General features: G+C 33.6%; 1 protein-coding gene across 1 annotated transcript in view; it reads left to right on the top strand.

The window, feature by feature from the left end:
* The first annotated feature begins 6,627 nt into the window (after positions 1-6,627).
* The window catches only part of LOC129793323 (PR domain zinc finger protein 1), a 31,698-nt gene continuing 23,388 nt past the window's right edge, over positions 6,628-14,937 (top strand). The window contains exon 1 of the mRNA XM_055833194.1: positions 6,628-7,029. The gene's annotated coding sequence lies outside the window, so the exon portion shown is untranslated. The remainder of the gene's footprint in view (positions 7,030-14,937) is intronic.

The following is a 14,937-nucleotide window of genomic DNA, read 5'->3' as shown; positions in this document are numbered from 1 at the left end:
GGATGCATGAATATTATGCTACATCTCTCCTGGCCATCTTTCACCTCGAAATGCACCCAGTTTAATGAAGCAACGAGGTGCTGCAATTTTATTGCAATTTAACACACAACACCATCATCATTTCACATCATCCAAGTTCACGATAAGTCCATGTAAGACATTTCTGGCGAGTTTTTAAACTCTCCTCAACAAATCAAGTCCAAAAGTTCATATGCATAGCTCAATGATGGCTGTAACGAGCATTGATTCCGCGGGAAAAATATTATTTAAAGTAAATCGCACTAGTAGGTGTACCTTTGAATAGATGTAAAAATACATATGGAATTTATTTGCTACTGTGTAAAAGGAATACTAATATGTTCAGAATAAGGTTGGAAAAATCAGTAAGGCTCAGGAAAAATTTATAAAATCGCTGGTTGAAACAGCAAATAATATATAAAGATAGGGATTTCTACAGCAGATACGATAATTGCTGTAGCAACCAGCGAAATATTAAAAGTTTACAAAAAAAAATTAAAAAAAAAAAATAAAAGTCATTGTTCCCAAAGGGTTAACTCGACTCTTCAACCTTCAATGGCAATTGAATACCATAAGTTGGTTGTTTTAGAAGAGCTGGATTTTTATTTTTCGGTGTATGTCACATTTCAATCCTAATGATTTTCTAGTGTGTAAAAATTAAAAATTTTATTGTTTACAATTTGATTGACTTCAAAACTAATTTATAAAATAAAATTAGTAAAATTAAAGGGAATAAAGTAAAAGTAAAGGAAATCTTAAACATTTTTTATACAACATACATTAGTAGGGTGCCTTTTATTTCATTAAAACTTCTTAAGAAGATACATAAGGTATAACCATTCTTAATTTCCTTCAAAAATATTTACTAAAAACTCCAATTTATTTACAGAAATTTCATCCTGGAGGCCCTTTTAAACAAACCACTTGTGTTGTTAAATCTATTATGGTGGAGAAAGTCCTAAATCGCCTTACTGCATGCAGGAAGAAGTTCTTAGAGAGAAAGGCAAACACAGGATATTTCTTGGAACACTTTCCTTATGGTATTTGAGTGCGAAAGCCTGACGAAAATCTCAATTTTGATTTATGACTGAAAGTGAAATAAAAATAACACCAAAGCGACAATTTTGTCTTTTCTTTTGAAATTCTTTGTGTTTGCGCCCACTAAATTTGCCATGGGTTTTTTATCTGACAACTGTAGCCATTTCTCCGTCGACATGTTCCGTGCCCAGAAGGAAGTCAGGACCCAAAGAGAAGGGCAATTTCTTTCGAGGAATTCATGGTAAGTTCACTTCCACATTGTAGGTAAAGCATTGTGAAGTATTTACACAATGGTTCACAAGACAGACTCTTCATGCATCCGCAGAATCTCTTACTATATATGTATGTAGTATATATATTCCCGAGATTGTACCGTTAGTGCGGTATGTTAGACGTTTTGTGAAAGAGGTTGTTTGAATTTAGAGGAAAAAGGGCTTCCAGAGACAAGAAAAAAAACTTAAAACGTAAAACTATCAAATTCTGTCTCTCACGTTTTTTTGTTCCTTAAAATGTCTTTCATTGATTTGAGAAGGCGAGCAGGTAGCAGAGTCTTCAATAAAAAAAATTTGAGGCACGTAAAAGAAGATAAATTTCTTCATTACATTTCTTTGAAAAATTTGCCAAATAGACAGAAATTTTTGGTATGCCACGATTATTATAACTAATATGGAAGTTTTTTTTTAAAAGAGTAGGAAACCAGAATTTTAGATCAAGAATTTTAGTTGTCAAATAAATCATCCATATTAAAAAAAAAAACAGTCTTTCCTTTTAATTGCTTTATATTAAGTATTTCTATTCGAAATTAGCGAGGATTTACTTAGCTGTTTTTTTTTTCTTTTCATGCTTCCACACAGGAGGTACTTTGGTTTCAGGTGAACGAGAAGAAAACAATCCACTCAACTTATATAGCAATAATTCTTACTTATAGTACTTATATATAACATAATAGTCTGCTTCTGCCCATATAAAATAAATTCACGGGGGCAGATAAATATATATGAAAGCAATGGTGGGCATAAAAATATGATGAATGGGAGAAATATTTCACCGCTGCCGTAATATGATATTGCAATGATGCAATCTCGCTGTATCCCTTTGGCCTAAATATTTTTTATTCCTTTTTGCGTGGCAGGATGCCCTAATGACGTTCAAATTGAATATTCCGGATGGTAAAATGTATGTATGTACATATACGATGCGGCTGTGGCCAGAAAACACCCTCCTGCGCCATAAACCATATGCATAACGGTAAAGCAATGCATACCGAAAGGGTTTTATGCCCATCATGAACCCTTTTTTCCGGCTGGCTCATCCAATCATCAAAGGGAAGGAGCCCGTTTGGCGACGAATGCCTGTAAATGAGGTAAAAATTTACCGTAATCTTCCCTGAAACCCTTTATTCATTCCAGGTTTCACCACATTCGTGTATTTATCACCCACGATGGGTCTTTATAGTTGATGGGAACCATTTACAGTATGTCAACCTCTAGATGTTTCAAATATTCTTTTCCAGGAGCAGCTGTCAATGTATCTTTTAGTTTTTAGCTGTGTTTCTAGTGGTTAAATTAGTTGACAATGCATCTTGCTAGAAAAATGTCTAGCCTCACCTGACTGATATTACAAAAGCTAAAAGAGCAGTTGTCCAAATTGTTAAGCCGTTATTATGACAACCTGTAAGTATTTGCCAGAATAACCGAATACACCGAAGACATCTGAGACAAGCGATTAAAAATTAAAATCAGTAGGGTACATAAAAATAAAAGAAAAATACATCTATTTGATTTTAAATTAAATAAATTATTTTAGACATGAGGAAAGAGTCATATATTTCCAAATTTCGTCATACGGATTAAAAGTGAGGAAGTTTTGAAGGTTCTAATTCCGTAATTTTACTCCTCCGAATATATAGTTTGAATTTGTATTGTCATGGTGTTAGGCGATATCAGGGTTCACTTCCTTTGTCACTCTTGTCACTCCCACAGTGCAATCTTGCAGTAAGTCGGTTAGCCCATGCCTGACGTCTTTCCTGGACCGTGTACCACATACTGATGCTTTCGCTTTTTTGTACGAGTACTAAATAAATATTAAATACAAAAAATGAGCATCTTGTTTAGCTCAAGGTGTACTTCAAAACCTCAATATCCTCACATCATGCTCGTCGCAGTCTCTTCCTGACAGCAGCGAGCAGGTAAAAATTTTATAAAGCGGGAATATGCAACAAAGAATTGGAAGAAAGGTGAAAATTTTTATCTTTCTGTGGTCTTCGTCATACAAATGTTGCGTGGTGAAAGATATAACAGTTTTGCATCCCTACATGGAGACAGATTACTCATACTCCTCTCACCCGTAATCGATGTCTTTATTGTATTCCACACGGAAGAAATGCGACAGGAAAGATATTAAAGAAATTCAATTCCTCTTTGGAAAGGAAGGATAATATTTTCAAACGGTTCTTGATCATTCAATAAAAAAAATTTAAGATCATATTCATTGTTTGAAGATCGAGAAGCTTCCTCGTGGCAACAAAGCACAAATTGTTTGAAAAAAAGTGTTAAATATTTTGTGAGCCCTGCATGAAAGTGTCTGTGAGTCAGAGTGCGATCGCGGTCATTGGCCTAACATACATTCACCGGTTTTGCTGGAGTGTTTCTGATCTGCGGAGAGTCAATAAAATATGCTGCTTATTTCGCTATATATTTCCTCAGTCGCGCGAATGGCAGCGACTCGCGATGGCCGCGAACTTGAAACTTTAAGGCACACATACATCTGTGCGCGCAGAGCTTTCGACATGCTCACATTGCGAGCGAGAGAGAACCTTGTGTAATCGTCATGGTATTGATCGTGACACACGAGAACTCCCCATGGAGAAGAGTTTTTTATGTAATTATGCCGTGAATGAGCTCCAATTGCACTCTTGGCAATGAAATGCATTTATGATGCCTTATGTTGGGGAGAGAATGCAATATTGTGTGCTCTATGTTGGGGAGATATCACCATTTCGTTGTTTCTTTCACCGTACACAATACCTGCTTCAGCATCCTCAATTCCGCTTCACAAGTACACTCAAGTTCATTGCCGAGCATTGTTTTTCAAAAAGAAAAAAAAAACTAATGACTTTGTTGAGGATAGGCATCTGTTCAATCAGGATATTAAGGAATAAAAAGTACATTAATAAAGAAATATATGATGCCAATGACGTAGTGGAACAACAAAACTATGATAGGTGTGAATGGAACTTTATCTTAAATTTTGTGTTGAATGCGAGTTAAGTCTTTCATATACCTATTGGAAACTCTGGTTTTAAGCTAAAATCGCAGATTTGTTCCTTTTTCGTTTTATTTACTTTTTTTTTGAATCTTCATTTTTCCTATAAATCAGTATGATCTTCTTTGAATTACGCAACATTTTTTTTTTCAGAATAATTCAGAAGTGACTAACTCGTAAAAATCCACAAGAGAATTTTGTAGATTTGTATTATACAACATGGATACAAAAAAATTTCTGTACTCTACCTTAAAGTGAAAAAGGAGGTTGCTTATTATCCATAGCAAACAGCACACTCCTCATTCCGGCGTACAAAAGGTTGAGACAGAACAATGCATAATGGAGAGTTTCCTTATTTTCAATCTCATTAATCATCTCGAAAAGTCCAAAATGAAAAAAAAAAGCATTTTACACACTTTGGAATAAAAGAGAATAGAATTTTCTAAATAGAACCTCCGTTTTTCCTTTTGGTCGAATTCACTTTGCGGAAATCACAAAACTTTCCGCGTTGGCAACCATAAGAATCCCACCCGCCATTTACTTTTGCACGCTTGCCCATCTCTCTCCCTTTTTGCTTTTTCTGCTCAAATGAGTTGATTGCCTTTTGAATAAAAAAAAACTAAGAAAAAAATCTTGCGTTTCGCGTGAAAACTTTTCCCTCATCCATACCCGCCAAGAATATTCTTGTACGGGGCATTAATATATACGAAAGACTTGAATGCCAAAAGTGACGAACCTCATTTCGCTTTTTCTTCCAAACAAGCCGAATTGAAATCCATTCTTATATATTGTGGCTTTTTACACACAAAAATAAAAGAAGTAAAATGCCATATAGATAAAAAAAAAGTATTCTCGCTGTAGCATAACTTCTATGTTAAAGTAAAATAACCTCTCACAGCTATGAGTGTATGTGGGAAAATATGTACAATTTTAGTGTGGATTCTAACGGTACAATTTAGCAAATCGTTTTCATCATGATGGTACCACGGAGGTCATTAAACCCGTGAGTCTCTTTTTCGGACTCACAGTACCAAATCTTTATATTGGGTTTTTGACATTTCACTTGTTGCCCTCCCCCTGTGAGTGTGGTGGACGTCGATAATGACCGATGGGTTGTAATTAATTTTTCGGTGTGTACACTTTTGTGATTTTTCCTTTTCGATTTCTTATTTAATGAGCAATCATTGCTTATTTTTCTCTTTAGGCCATCTTATTTTTGCCCAACTATAAAAAAAAATAAAATTTTTGTCTCTCTTTGGACTTTTCATTTCAGTGCGCAATTTCGTGGGTAATTGATGAGGCATTGACACTTGCGGGTGGGGTCAGTGTTGTTGGTTTTTTGTCTTTAATTTATCATTGGTGCTCTTCTTTTTCTTCTCCTTTATTTTTTGGTGATTTGTTTTTTAATTGTTTCGTGTGTTAATTGCTCAACCAGATGCGATAGGAAAAGTATATACTATGAAAAATCTGAAAGTGTAATTCGGTGTCATCGCTTCATTCAGTTTCGTATGCGCTCGCAACGTCTTGATCGTCTTCATTTTTTTTCCATCATTTCTTCATACCCAGGAAATGCGAAATCTCTTGGGATATTTTTTTTCTCATCAAAAATTTTGTATTCTCTTGCTACATACATACATACATAATTTACTGAGTAGCAATACGTTGTATTTCCCAAGAACATTTCTTTCACATTGTCGAACCTGAGTGTCTTGTGGAAGAGTTTCAATCTGTTTTGGGTACCGTTAGTTCCTCCTCAGAAGACCAATACAGGCAACTTCTTACAAGAGCGCCTTCTTACCCATTCGTACGTATTTCTTCCTGAGAGAACCATGAAGAAATTTTTCCTCTTCTCCGAAGTAGTACTGAGTAGTATTCCAAACAGAAGAGATTTTAATTCCAGGTATGTATTGGTCCCAGAGGAGAAGATATATAGCATTTATTTATACGGAAAATTTACTGCTTGATGGTGTTATAGGCAATCTCCACAGGTGTACACGTTGGTGTCGGGGTATGCGAGAGAGATACGAGATGAATGGTGTGTGTGGAAGAGAATGAGAGAATAACATTGGAGTAGGGGAACACCTTGACCGTCAAAGCTTTCTCCCGAAGCAAGTAAACTAATCCACATCGAAGACTGTCTTCCGCGATTCAGTTTTCAAAACGACAACGCAAGATATGGACGCTGCTACTCGTCAGTTTGATGAGCATCTCCACTTTGTGGATTCGGAGTGATTTTTCTTTTCTTTACAATAAGAGCAACCGTGTGTGTGTTGTTCCATCGACGTTTTTTAAACTCGCACATCAGACACACCAATATGACTCACTTAAGTTTCTTGTGTTAATTCAGCAAATATTTGCTTTTATGTGGTTGTTATTTTTTGCATATAAAATCGTACAATTTTTCCATTTCAGTGCAAAATAAATTATACAAAGTGAAGAAATAATTTCCAAACAATGAGGAAAATTCAGTGAAAAGTGTGTTGGAAAACGTTAAAAGTGATTAGAATTGATAAAGTGAAACCCCCTGCATCCTTTAGGATACACTGAGGACTTGAAGATACTCATTGAACAATGGACAAGATTGGAAATGTAATCACTGTGTTCCCGAGAATTTTCATCTGAGAATCGACTGTCAGCAGAAAATTGGAAAACATTTTTTTTCTAAAAAAAATCCATCAAAAGAACTTATAATAGGAAACCGACTTACAGGTAAGATTCTTCTTTATATTTACCTGAAAGTTTTACCATTGGAATTGCTACATAATCCCAAATTGCTACTCAAACTGATTCAATAATCCTCAATATTGGATCTTTGCACTTCCTTATTTTTCTTCGGAAATTCTCAAGTAGCATCTGACACTGAGAGAAAAATTTAAGCTTTGCGAAACGGAGTTACAAAGTCAGTGAGCAAATTTTTTTTGATCAGGAATAAAAGTATAAAGAGTGTAAATAGCCGTTAAATTTATTTGAAACGACAGTTATATTTAAATATGGTGTTTTGATTGGCTGAATGTACTTTCTTAAGTCGCCATATTGGAAACATATTTCGGTTAGCCAATCCAATGCCTTGCACGGTATTTTTGCACATTAATCCAAACCTATTTCTAACAATTTTTGAAGAAAACGAAATTTAACAGCTTTATAAAAAAAATTGTAAAAACAAACATACCATAACTTAAAAATAACTTCCTATGCTCCTTTGGGAAGCAGGAAGATTTCATAACCTCAAAAAGTTATAGCCACTAAATGGACGTACAGAAAAACCCATTATAACACGCAATCGTTCGACTTACACTCTTTCTCCGCAAAAGTGTATCGATTTGTAGTTCAATGGTTCAGCAGCTAAAGCTTTCGCAGGCAGAAGTCATTCACTTCTTGCTTTGAAAGAGTCCACGAGTGCTTTCTCTTCAAGAGATCACTTCAAATGTATGTATTTGCTCAACATCTTTGTTCACGACTGGTTGTGTGTAAGTTCTGCGTGCTAAAATGCAGGATTTCTTCTTGAAAAATGCACTTTTAGTAATTATTTTTCAACTAAAATTGCTTGCTCAAACATTATAGACATCATTTGTGTAAAATTTGACATTTAAAAATGTTTTGAATCAATTTTTTTGATTAATAAAATTGCAATGTGACGTGAACTCAAAAGCAATTGGAATAACAGAGGGCATTGTCCTATTTTTCACAGTTTTCTTTGATTTTTATTGAAGTTTCAAGTGAAGATTAATTTTGAGACAGTGTGGATGTCGAAATGACGTCCGGTCCTGCCAAACTATAAAAAATAAATTAATTTTGTGATTTTTACTTTTGACTTGAGTTTTCCAATTAAAAAAAAATCTATTCAAAAAGTGCTAAATGTGAGTTAAATACTATTTCTAACATTATTTAACTTAAACATTTTTATGAAAAAAATAATAAATTCCTTAAATAACTTTAATAGTCTACTAAATGGGGTTCTGATTAATGTAGTGAAGAATTTATCACAATTTAAAGGATTTTAATTATATTACCTACCTACAGAATTAAAAAAAAAACTAGAAATAAAATTTTATCTGTTTTAGAAATATTTTCCTCTTAGTGTCGTATTGGCTTCTCTATTTGGGTTAGATTATAAAATGCAGAAACTTCATAGCTTTTAAACTGTAGTTTCTTTTTTTATATTTTTTTAGTTTTGCTTGTATTTTAATGCAATTATTTTGTACTTTGAATGATCTTGAACTTTGTATGTCTCTGTAACGTATCATTTAAGATTTCAAAAAAAAAAAAACACTAGGTACTACCTTTTAACTCTTTCGAATCCACATAAAACATTAAAACATGAGGTCTTCTTATCACGATATTTATTGTCTTGATGCTGCCAGAGGACTTTTCTCATTCAGAACATCTTATTTGACCACTTGAAAAAAAAAAACAATTAAATTCATAAAATTGTAAAAATTAAATATTTTACGTTTGAGTCTACGTGTGACCCAAAGAACGCGAAAGGGTTAAAGTTTAAACTTTCCCCACATAAAAAAAAATACAGAATCTAATATTACCTGTCGGAAAAATATTGCTTTGATAATCTATGCTGCTCAATTTTTTTGTGTGAAATTATTAAAGAAATTATTATATATCATATTGACAGAACTAATTCACAAATAAATTAAATTGAGTTTATTATTCCAAAACAATATATTTAAAAGTCTTTTGTCCATTAGTTCCATGTAACCTCTGTTTTTTTGTTCAGTTATAAAAATGGTTAATTTTTAACGTCCCTTTTTTTTATTAAAAATTAACCAATTTAATTTAATTATGTAGTTTTAACTTTCAAAATTGTATTTCAATTGGCATTTTGCTTGTAAACATTTATTTTATTGTATTTAAATTCAAGCCTAATTCGATGAAATTATGAGGTTAGTTCTAGTAGATTTTTTCCTGACAGAAATTGTGAAATTTTTTTAAGAATATTTTTTTTTGAAAGTTGAATATTATTTTTACAGTTTTTGATATAAATTTTGTAATTCCTTTGATACGACGCATACAGAAGGCACAAATATTCAAAAAAATAGAAATTATATGAGGTTATATTTTGGTAAATTGTAAAAATAAAATGAAACGCCATTTTAGATATAAGATATGTATATGATACAAAAGTTAGTGCAAAAAAGTGAAGTTTTGTCAATTAATTGCGTCCTACGAGTTATATTTTGAGATATTTGTCCATTAGCAAATAATCATTATACAAAAAAGTAATGGTCGCTACGAAATTTCAACAATTGCGCGCTTACATCATGAAAGCACGAGGTCAACCGTCTACAATTACAATAACACCGACTCTTGGTGTTAAACAATACTAAATATCGTCTCTTGCAGTGCTATACTAAACGACGCTATATATGTATGTAGTACATATACATAATAAACGATATCTCGATAGACGTATAATATACAAAAGTCCTTGACAATGACTCGTTGATTGTGACTTTGAGATGATTCGTTTTTTTTTTGTTTTCTTAAATACACGAAAGATAATATTTTTCTTTTTTTATCTACTTTTATTCTTCGTGTAATATGTGATGTATATATAGCAGTATGGGGGAACTCTCAATACATTCCTGGATTATTCAGGTGGGAGAAGAAGAAGAAAATGAGGAAAAAAAAGATATAATTAATGGTGAATTCTTGCTGTTTTTCTTCTTCGTCTCACCAATATAACTTGTCTTGTTCTGTGTCTATTCGGAGTCATCATCTGTGAGTGAGAACTTATGACTTTGTGAGGTAAATTCTAATTAGCGTGTCGGCTGAACATTGCCATGTAGTGTCTGAACTCACAGACCAAATATGCCAATTGATTGGAATGACAATAATTTTTTTTTCTCTCTTCGTAAATATGTACAAAATACACTCCATCCTCCTCCAAAATCTTAATAAGAAAAAAAATCTTTTCGCTTTTCTGCCCATATTATTATTCTTCTTTTCAAAATGGAAGAAGTAAAAAAAAACACCCAAAGAAATCAGAAATAGGATCAACAATGGAGTCAATAACCTCGTTTTTGTCTCTCTAACCATTCTCGTTTGTGCGAAAGGTGTGTCGATGTTGGTGTGTACTTTCCTGGCAAAAAGTTCTCATCGCTAAGAAGAGTGCTTTCGCGGTCCATTTGCAGCTTTATACTTTAGAAGAGAGAAATCCCCAATGAGGAAATTATTATTCAATTCTTCAATCTCCCCGTAATAGAATGTTCTAAGCTGCGCAATCGTTGCTTTTCGTGACGGTCTAAAAGGAGACGAAAAAGGTTAGTTTTCTCAGTTTGAAAAACTGGTTCCTCTACTAGATTGATTCTTTGCGAATGAACTCTCTAAGAACATTCCGGTTTATCCAACCATCTAAAATTCATCGTTAGATGCGTCACAACGCAATGTTTATATTATTTGCATTATTCGAAAAAAAATCCCGATCCCAAGGACACAATTTTTTATTCTCAGTGTTGCGCTATGAAGGAAAATTCAGAATTCCCTATATTAGGTAGATTATGAGCAATTCTGTGTAAATGTACACTCAGAGAAATTGATGTGTTTTGAGATTTTATGTATTATTTTATGTAAAAAAAATGATAAATTAAATTTGTTTAGGAAATTTTTTTAAACAAAAAATTATTCATAAAAGTAAATTAAGTCAAGAAAATCGTTTTGTGTGATTGATGGGATTGATGATTCGCCAAACAGCTTTCCTATTTTTTTTCTCAGTGGGATCAAAGCTGAAAGACGGCAAAGATTTTCTCAAAAATGCAAACAATGACGTCACCTTATATTTTTTCTACGTGAATTTAAATCCAACTAATTTTCAGGAGAATTTAAACTGAAAAATAAAAAATAAAATCCTTTAACCTGAATCAGAGTTAAATTGACCTCTTTCTGCCCTTCCTTCAGATTTGTGGTCTACTTGAAATTTCGGTTAGAAAGAACTTAAATTTTTTAACTTGCAGATAAATAAAATTTTATTATTTGTAACTTTACAATTTTTCAGGCATCTACTTGGACATGAAATAAAATTAAAAAAAAACTTCCTTTTTAAAAGTTCGGTAGTTTCTGTAAAAAGAAATTATTTAAATAAATTCAGAATATGGGTAATTATAGATCTCTTATTGAATACCTGTGTACAATATTGAAACTTGCTTTTAGAGTTTGTACTCAATCAAGATCTTGAAATTTGAACGCAAGAATAATTCTCATCACAATAATTTTGGAAAAGTATTATGATGTCGAAAAAATATCAAAATACGCAGAAATATGCGTATAAATAGAAAATTCGAGAAATTTGAGCTTTATTCCAACACCTACCACACGTACCCCACATATTCGGCCAACAATTTCTCCGGTGTGTACAAAAATATCTGCATACAGGAGAAGAGCAGAAAGTGGTGATGTTTGTGCTGCAGATGGTTTGATTGATTGAGGTGAAATTAAAAAGAAGAGGTATGAAAAAAGGAAAACCTCTATTAGTTCATTGGCCACCTCTCTTACTGTTAATGAATTAAGAAGAAGAAGATGGGTAAAGCGAAAAGTTCTTCCTCAATGTTTTCCGCCTTTACAATGTTCTGCTTGGATAATCGACGCAAGCAACCCAAGAATTCTATCTGCGTGTCTTATTCAGGTATATTTTTAGTGAAGAGTCCAACAAATTCATTTTGCTTCATAGGGTGCGAAAGAGAAAAATAGTGTTAGAATTTTTTTTTTGTAATAAAATGTATACTCATTCATTTTTCTTAAACATGCTCATACCTCGGAAGTCTTGCTATGCCATCATTAATGTTGTTATTACATGGGTTTTATATATTATTTTAAAGTAAAAATATAAAATGTAGGAATGAAAAAAATGTATAGCGCGTAAGAACGGCGAATGCATGGTGGGTTCTATGTTGGAGTTTGCCAACCAATGGACTCTTCAACGTGAAAAAGTTTCGAGGTTCGTACGAAACAGTATGGGGGTCGTTGACTCACAGCCGATGACTTTTGCTGGTGTGCTGAAAATGTTCAAAACGACACCAATTTTCGCTCAAACTCTTGTGTGTAATCTTTAAGATGTTGATGATGAGCTCTTCTTCCAAAGTAATCCATTCTCTCTCGCTCTTCCTTACACACTCTTCATCATTCGCGTGAACAACTTTTTAGCAGAAATCTCTAACTATTATATTTTAACACATCAATATTTACGTGGACACTTTTATGAAATTCTAATGCTTATTTTCAACACACACACAGAATCCGATATTTCCTCATTTTCAAAAACCAATAGCTTGAAACATTTTTAAAGGCATTGAAAATCTTTTGGAAAAAAATTCTCTCTTTCTCTCTGTCTTTCCCTTTGACCTCATGATGTGTAAAAGAACCCACCATTAATGTGAAAGTCCACTGCATTTCAATGCAATTTTGCTGCAAAAAGCAATTAACCCGGACAAGGTATTCTGGGTATTCGCAAAAATTCTGCCTGATTCAAACCATGAAAATTACTTTCGGAAGTACAGATCACTTTGAAAATGAAATTTTATTGGATTTTAATTGCGTTTCTTGTCAAAAGTACTTCAAAAGTCCTCCCTTTTGGCATATTTTTAATCATTTTGACCATCATCTCAAAAGAAGCTATAAGCTCATGCACGCGCAACTTGACCTAAACCTCAGCTGCTCTGCAAGATAATATGAAGAATTTTCGTGTAACACAATGTAGGTTACATATTCCCATTGCCATCTCACCGGGGCGAGCGACAAAAAAAAAAAGAACAAACGATCGACAAGGTGTGAGAGGAACATTCCCACAACCGTTATATTTATTTATGCACTTTGACTCAACATGAGAAATATCTATTGACTGTCTCGACCGCAGCATAGAACGGTACTTTATAGTTGTTCAGATTGATCACTATGTTGATAATGCACACGAGAGTTGCTATGAATTGTGTGTTCTTTTTTTTTTGTTCCAAACAATATGGTCAGCTAAAGCAAGATGGATTTTTTTTAATACCAAGACAGTTTTGTCAATATTTAATTATTTTCTTGTGGTTTTGTTAATTAAATTCCCTCAAGAGAAGAGCATTCTTTTATATTTACTTTGCTCAATAGAATATTATTTTAGGTGTCCTCTGTGTAATAAAAACGTTTTCGCGAGTATTTGTTGCGTTTCGCGCAAATTTTAAATGTACTGGTAAGTTTCACTTACGGGCTGTGATTCTTCCTTCAGAGGTCAGTCCAAGTATGATATTTGATGAAGATTGAGGTGAAATGTGGCAGAAAATTCAAGTGTGTCATAAATTGGGGGTGGCAAACTCTGGGGAAGGCTAACTCGCGCATTGGCTGTGATTCCTGGCGCGAGTCATCCTTCCCCAGAGTTTGCACCCCCAATTTATGACACACTTGAATTTTCTGCCACATTTCACCTCAATCTTCATCAAATATCATACTTGGACTGACCTCTGAAGGAAGAATCACAGCCCGTAAGTGAAACTTACCAGTACATTCCCTTTTCTTAATAATCCATACTCTTCAGCTATCTATTAAACTTTGCATTTACATATATTTAACTTGGCCTCTGAAGGAAGAATCACAGCCCGTAAGTGAAACTTACCATGTACATTCCCTTTTCTCCTTAATCTGTACCATGTAGCTATATATATTTATATTTTACCGTTATATTTTACTTTGCATATGCTTTATATGTATATATAAAGCGCCCCGCTTCGCGGGGCGCCAAAATGTTTGAATTCTATTTTGCATTTTTATGTATCTATATACTTATATATGTATATATAAGGCGCCCCGCTTCGCGGGGCGCAGGATACCTACATATACTAGTATTTGTTCATACACTTATATTTATTTAAAATTTCAACATTCATTTACTACAAAAGCTCACATAATAAGATCTGCTCAAAATTAGATTAGTTGGAGCCAAAATATTATATGCTAACTTCAGAACGCTATATCTCAGGAACGGCTCGATAGATTTTCTTAAATGAGCTATCGTTGGAAAGGTCTTGATATAAGCTATAACATACTGAAGTTTAATTAAAATTTATGATCTAGTTTTCGAAAAGTTTGAGTTTAAAATTTTCGAAAATTTTGTTTTTGATTTTAGCGCCTCTTGCGGTCATTTCTCGAAGTTGAAATGTTCTAGACATTTATAGGGTTTCACGAAACCTTTCATTTGCGCTTGAGTTGATTAAAATTGGACTTGTAGAACCCGAGATATGACATGCCAACTTTGAAAGGCTATATCTCGAGAACGGCGACATAGATTTTCTTCATTTTTGGCATGGAGCTAGATAATATAGTCAACTATAACATACTGAAATTTCATCCAAATCTATCGTACAGTTTTCGAGATATTCATCGAAAACTAATCAAAAATTTTGTTTTTGATTTTTGGCCCTCTAGCGGTCACTTTTGAATTTTTGGATGTTCTAGAAAGTTGTAGGGCTTGCTGAGAGCTTTCATTTGAGCTTGAGTTGATCAAAATCGGTCAAGCCGTTCTCGAGTTATGGTCGATTTTCGATGAAAAATTGTGGCGGCCATATTGACTAAACGGCTTGACCGATTTTCGAAAATGAGGTATCGTTGGAAAGGTCTTGATGACCCCTACAACAT

Source organism: Lutzomyia longipalpis, chromosome 3 (genome assembly GCF_024334085.1).
Source record: "Lutzomyia longipalpis isolate SR_M1_2022 chromosome 3, ASM2433408v1".
Classification (NCBI taxonomy): domain Eukaryota; kingdom Metazoa; phylum Arthropoda; class Insecta; order Diptera; family Psychodidae; genus Lutzomyia; species Lutzomyia longipalpis.
This window is presented reverse-complemented; position numbering and strand designations above follow the sequence as displayed.